This window comes from Bufo bufo, chromosome 6, assembly GCF_905171765.1.
Source record: "Bufo bufo chromosome 6, aBufBuf1.1, whole genome shotgun sequence".
Taxonomy (NCBI): domain Eukaryota; kingdom Metazoa; phylum Chordata; class Amphibia; order Anura; family Bufonidae; genus Bufo; species Bufo bufo.
The window spans coordinates 310,445,484-310,452,566 of record NC_053394.1 but is presented as its reverse complement, the minus strand read 5'-3'; the positions used below and the strand labels follow the sequence as shown (position 1 = coordinate 310,452,566).

The window sequence follows — 7,083 nt, the reverse complement described above, 5'->3', positions numbered from 1 at the left end:
TTCACAAGCAGAAAGTTTCATTCCATTCCAACAACTTCTCCTTGGTGCCTTATTTATTTTGTCAATGAGGCACAATGTGATACAAAGTTAAGCAGTCGATTTAGAGTTAGTTTTCAGAAAATGTACCATTTTCTCATTTATTGATTTTGTGCAATAGTTTTTTTCTGTTAGCAGTTTAAGCCGTCAAAAACCATACAAAATTGCTATGGAAAACTAATTTCCTGTGACATCCATAGCTACTAGCTGACAGCAAGCTAAAGGCTGAACAACTGTACCAGAGTCAGTAGATTTCCATCCCATAAATAGCTAACCAGCCCTGTACCTCAGATGGATCCAGAGATCTCCCTATTCATTGCTCTGCTAGATTTACAGTGGATATAAAAAGTCTACACACCCCTGTTAAAATGTCAGGTTTCTGTGATGTAAATTTTTTTAGACAAAGATAAATAATTTCAGAACTTTTTCCAGCTTTAACCACCTCCTGACCGCCTAACGCAGGATTGCGTCCTGCGGGTGGCCGGGTTATTCCTCCTGGACGCATTGGCGCGTCCTCTTGCGCGACGCGAGATTTCCTGTGAACGCGCGCACACAGGAGCGCGAGTTCACAGGATCGGGAGGTAAACGAGTGGATCTACAGCCTGCCAGGGGTCATTCGCTGGCAGGCTGTAGATGCGATTTTATGTTTTGTTAACAGCGTCTAATATACCTGCTACCTGGTCCTCTGGTGGTCCCTTTTGCTTGGATCGACCACCAGAGGACACAGGCAGCTCTGTAAGTAGCACCAAACACCACTACACTACACCCCCCCTGTCACTTATTAACCCCTGATCACCCCATATTAGACTCCCTGATCACCCCCCTGTCATTGATCACCCCCCTGTAAGGCTCCATTCAGACGTCCGTATGTGTTTTGCGGATCCGCGGGTATGGGGTATTTATACTGCCCTGGCATTTTAGGGGCCCTAAAGCGTGAGAAGAAGTCTGGAATCCAAATGCCTAAAAATGCCCTCCTAAAAGGTACTTATTGGAATTTGGGCCCCTTTGCGCACCTAGGCTGCAAAAAAGTGTCACACATGTGGTATCGCCGTACTCAGGAGAAGTAGGGCAATGTGTTTTGGGGTGTCTTTTTACATATACCCATGCTGGGTAAAATGACAACTTTGTATAAATAAATGGGAAAAGTTGTCATTTACAGAGATATTTATCTCACCCAGCATGGGTATATGTAAAAATACACCCCAAAACACATTGCCCTACTTCTCCTGAGTACGTCGATACCACATGTGTGACACTTTTTTGCAGCCTAGGTGCGCAAAGGGGCCCAAATTTCAAAGAGTATCTTTACGATTTCACAGGGCATTTTTTACGCATTTGGATTCCAGACTTCTTCTCACGCTTTAGGGCCCCTAAAATGTCAGGGCAGTATAAATACCCCACAAGTGACCGCATTTTGGAAAGAAGACACCCCAAGGTATTCCGTGAGGAGTATGGTGAGTTCATGTAAAATTTTATTTTTTGTCACAAGTTAGTGGAATATGAGACTTTGTAAGAAAAAAATATATATATATCATTTTCCGCTAACTTGTGCCAAAAAAAAAATATATTCTAGGAACTCGCCATGCCTCTCACGGAATACCTTGGGGTGTCTTCTTTCCATTCCAAATGGAAAGATCTCCAAATCTGTCAGATTGCGAGGGCATCTCCTGTGCACAGCCCTCTTCAGATCACCCCACAGATTTTCAATCGGATTCAGGTCTGGGCTCTGGCTGGGCCATTCCAAAACTTTAATCTTCTTCTGGTGAAGCCATTCCTTTGTTGATTTGGATGTATGCTTTGGGTCGTTGTCATGCTGAAAGATGAAGTTCCTAAATAAAATAAAATACTACTAAAATAATGTGGTTGTATAAGTGTGCACACCCTCTTATAACTGGGGATGTAGCTGTGTTCAGAATTAAGCAATCACATTCAAAATCATGTTAAATAGGAGTCAGCATACACCTGCCATCATCTAAAGTGCCTCTGATTAAGCCAAAATAAAGTTCAGCTGCTCTAGTTTGTCTTTCCTGAAATTTTCTTTGTTGCATCCCACAGCAAAAGCCATGGTCCACAGAGAGCTTCCAAAGCATCAGAGGGATCTCATTGTTAAAAGGTATAAGGGTACAAAAGAATTTCCAAGGCATTAGATATACCATGGAACACAGTGAAGACAGTCATCATCAAGTGGAGAAAATATGGGGGAAAAAAATCACTATTAGGCCTCATGCACACGACCCTTGTTTTATTCCGTGTCCGTTGTGCCATTTTTCGTGATTTTCTGCGGACCCATTGACTTTCAATGGGTCCGTTGAAAACTCGGCTAATGCACCGTTTGTCATCCGCGTCCGTGATCCGTGGTTCCAGTCCGTCAAAAAAATATAACCTGTCCTATTATTTTTGCGGAAAACGGTTTGCGGACCCATTCAAGTCAATGGGACCGCTAAAAAACACAAGATTTTCATCAGTGTCCGCGTGTCCGCTTTTTTCCTATCATTTGCATGGCAAACCTGTCTTAGATTTTTTTTTTACTTTATTTCATGTCTGGTGATCCTCCAAAAATAAAGGAAGACACACGGAAACAAAAACGGAAACGGATCAGGGAACAACGGAACCCCATTTTGCGGAACGGAACACAACAACGGTCGTGTGCATGAGGCCTTACTCTTTATGAAAAAGGAAATATATGGAGGTACATACAGTATGGTCCTCAGACTGCTCAGAGTGCTGTGCATCTACAACTTGCTTGGAGCTCTACTACATTCTAATGCAAGGAGCTTTAATGGGGTACCATATTTTCAGCAAATAATCCTGGTATAATGAAAATTGCTAACATTTATGTACTTTCTGTATCACTTTTAAACATATTTCATTATCTCAATAAACTGTCATTCAATAGAAACCTTGAATGTTTACTTCCATTGGATAAAAATGTCCTGATCATGTTATGGAGTCACAGGTGTTTGGCGTGTTACAGTTCAGGTGTTAAAGCTGTGTCTAGTAGTGACCCATGCATTTGTGTGATCATCACATGACCAGGACAGATTTTTAGATGCTGGAATTAAACAATGACGATTCCTATTGGATGACTCCAAAAAGCATTGTTGATGAGGTCACCTAAATCACTCTTCTGGCCAGCAAATCATGCCGACTGAACAGCGATCTGCAGCCCAGAAACAATGAATGTGTATGTCATGTTATAGCAAGGGTCCTACTGACCCCTAGAACATATCTCAGGCAAACAAACACAAGGCAAACAATCAGACAAGGCAAAGACCAACATGAATTCTATATTCATAGAGATCTAGACATGTCAGGAAAATGGACCAGCAGGTAAGGGACCAGTGGCAGGTAATACCACTGGACCATGTGCACTGGTTTGACTAGGGGCCAAACCCAAAGGGCAGAGACTCAGTGAGCCCCATTCTTCACAGAGCCCATGATGGTGGGGATGAACTTAGCTGAGGTCGCACCTTCAGGATGGTCCCGATGCACTTGGCCACTTACCTGCAGATACTGACGGTGCAAGCATTAGCGGTCCACACAAACTTAAGGACTGGAACCCAGGCACTCGAACTGGAACCCAAACACAACCGCACAGGACACAATTCAGTCAAGACATAACTGGAACCATAACACAAGCAGATGCCTGGACCTCATGCGGAACGGATGCATGGAGGTCACAGACAGAGCTGCCCACAAAGGCAGACAAGCAGATGCCTGGACCCATGCAGAACGACACATGGCAGTCACAGGCAGAGCTGCCCACACAGGCAGACAAGCAGATGCCTGGACCCCATGTGAAACGCTATATGGCGGTCACAATCAGAGCTGCCAAAACAGGCAGACAAGCAGATGCTTGGACCCCATGCAGAACGACACGTGGCGGTCACAGGCAGAGCTGCCAAAATAGGTAAACAAGCAGATGCCTGGACCCCATGCAAAACGACACATGGCGGTCACAGGCAGAGCTGCACACATAGACCCTGAGGCTCTCTCACCGAAGGCCAAACATAGACAAAGAACAGGACTAGCAGATGCCCGTTCCCCATGCGGAGTTAGTCCATGGGCGAACAGACAGAGCTTCACACAAGGCATAGAACCGGACTAGAAGATGCCTGTTCCCCATGCGGAGTTAGTCCATGGGCGAACAGACATCTGCACCACAAGACACAGAACCAGATAAACTAACCTTGATGTCTTACTGGGTGACCACACAGACATATGTATGGAATATCCTCAGGTCGGGTGCACAGCTCTTGCACCAGCAAAGCTGGAGACACAAAGCCAGGGAGAGGAGCATGCATACACAAGGATCAGTTCACACACAGGTTTTCGCAACTACACGTAGGTCATAGCAACCAACCTACATGGAATCCACCGCAGCCAGTATGCCAGAGAGCTACTAAAGCGAGTACGACAGCAACCTGTGACATAGTGAACTATACTGTAACAGTGTAGGTGGATGAGCGATCACTCTTGTCCCCATACAGGTGATTGCTGCGTGTAAATGAAGATTTCATCTCTTGTAACCAGCAGTCAGTTTTCAGGAAGAACAGTTCATTCCTGATAATTGGCTGACATGTCGATGTCATTATAATGAAGTAAAGACCGTATCTCACAAGCAAAGCATTTTTGTAACAGAAAGTAAATTAGACTACTTTCACACTCGCGTTTTGGGCGGATCCGTCATGGATCTGCAAAAACGGATCCGTTACAATAATACAACCGCATGCATCCGTCATGAACGGATCCATTTGTATTATCTGTAACATAGCCAAGACGGATCCGTCATGAACTCCATTGAAAGTCAATGGGAAACGGATCTAGGAGCCTGGAGAAGGTCTTGTGTCTCAAAGTGGATTTAGAGAGCCAGATAACCGGGCAGATTATCGGAAACGAACGTTCCTGCGAACGCTCATTCCCGAGAATCTGCCCATCTGAAGGTGTAGCAGATCACATGATAAATCAGCAAAACGCTCATTTCTGGGCAGCAGATCGTGCTGTCTAGACAGTGATCTGCTGCCCAGAAAAAATGCTGCACTGAACGAGAGCCAACTGTTGGGAAGGAACGCTTCCTTCCTGACAATCTGCTGCTCATCAACCCCTCTAAATCCACCTTTAGAAACATACATCAAACACAATATAATGTGTAATCAAGGATGATAGCTTTATGGAGCAGTGTCATTTTCATAATCTAGCGTATTATACATGAGCAATGTGAATAAATCCATCTCAAAACTGCTATAGCACTATACCTACCACATGTGACTGCTGCCACCACTGAGGCCACAAATTGGCTGGCAGTGGTGAAATGCATGAAGATGATATTAAAGGGATGTTACCATCTCAGACATCGACGGCATATCACTAGGATAAGCCATTAATGTCAAATGGGTGTGGGTCCTACCTCTAAGACCCGCTCCTATGTCCAGAATGGGCCTCCTGAAGTGAAGTAGAAAGCGCTGCCACTCTCTCCGTTCACCGCAATGGGAGTTCCGATAGTAGCTGAGCGGTAGCTTAGCTATTTCTGACAGTCCTATTGTGGTAAACAGAGAGGTGACCACACTCACTTGGCTATTTTTTGCAAGTCGCACATGCACGGTTTTCTCTTCTTCACTTTGGGGGCCTAGTTCTGGAGATATGGGTGGGGGTGGGAGGTGGGATCCACACCTATCTGACATTGATGGCATATCCTAATGATATGCAATCAAATTCTGAGATGAGCCAACCTCTATACGGACACAAAAAAGTGTCTAAAACACATAATATACTGTATCGGGCATACAAAAAATAGGCACAAATTTAGCCAGAATTCTGGTGCATTCACTACAGTTTATTTTATCTCCCCTACAGTGTCTAAGCATACAAATGTGCACAGTTACCAATGGGTATATATACGTCGCAGGCTAAGGATCTTTGTCAGGTAGTCAGAATGACTCCAGCCCCAGCAATGATGTCACAGGGCTGGTGATCACTGGTACTGGTGGATCCCCTAAAAGTGGTTATCTGTAGGGATTACAGTTTTCTCTGCTCTCTGCAAATGTGGTGGGAGTACACCTGTGTTACAGTCATGTCCCCACTGTTGATAGTATGGGCATAGTGGCAATGCCTGTGCAATTACCCAAGCTGTTCAAAAAGGTGCCGGAAGGGGTTAAAAAACCCATCAACATCTACTGAAATGGGCAAGAGGTTGATAATTGATTTTGCACAATTTATATTGTGTTTTTTTCAATGTGTTACCATCAGACAGGTTCTAGACATTCGCACTTTGTCCAGAATGTTTTCACAGTTGAGTGACCTACAACACAGTTAAAAGTCAATAGACATTGTGTATTGCCAATAGTTCCATAGGTCATATAATTAACTTTTTTAGAAATATGTGTTTTTTATGTGGTAATAATAAATATATTTGACTATTAACCCCATCAGCAGTAGATGTCAGCTGTAACACTGCAGACACCCTGCTGCATTGGCCAGGTCCTGGCCATTTAATCTCTTAATTGCCCAGATCAATAGTGAATGGTGTATCTAACCAATTAGCAAGAAGAAGGAGGCTCTCTCCGTCACCCCATTTGCCAGAGGTGGACTGGGAACTTAAAGTGGCCCTGGAAAACTACTTAAAAGTGGCTCCTTGTTGTAGGCGAGTCCAAATTGACAGAAGGCAGGGCAATACAAGTAGGCAGGGACAACAGAAGTAGACGCCACCAGCAATACAAAAGTGCAGCACAAAATACTGCCCCAGTAAATCAAATACCACAGTGCAGCATAAAATACTGCCCTATCATCATACTAAGGACGGTGAAACTGTTTAATTCAGGAGGCCACTTGCGGCTGCTGGCCAGATGCATAAGTGCCTAATGCGCCTATCATTAATTAATGCTGAGAGTATTAAATTGTGATGTACCTGGCCAGCAGCAGTGAGGAGGGCGGGGGCAGCCCCCCTGGGCATCGCCTCTCTGAAAAATCTCCCTTTAGGGTCTATGGCCAGTACACCCCTGCCATTGGCGGCCCTGCAACGCACTGGTATGCTATGGTTACATAGCTGTT

General features: G+C 44.6%; 1 long non-coding RNA gene across 1 annotated transcript; it reads right to left on the bottom strand.

Moving 5' to 3' along the window:
• Positions 1 to 1,809: 1,809 nt before the first annotated feature.
• LOC121004394 lies at positions 1,810 to 4,282 on the bottom strand. The gene is made up of 3 exons (XR_005779705.1): positions 4,226 to 4,282; positions 2,734 to 2,844; positions 1,810 to 1,865 (listed from the first exon to the last, which is right to left on the bottom strand). It is a non-coding gene; the product is annotated as an uncharacterized LOC121004394 (long non-coding RNA).
• Positions 4,283 to 7,083: the final 2,801 nt, after the last annotated feature.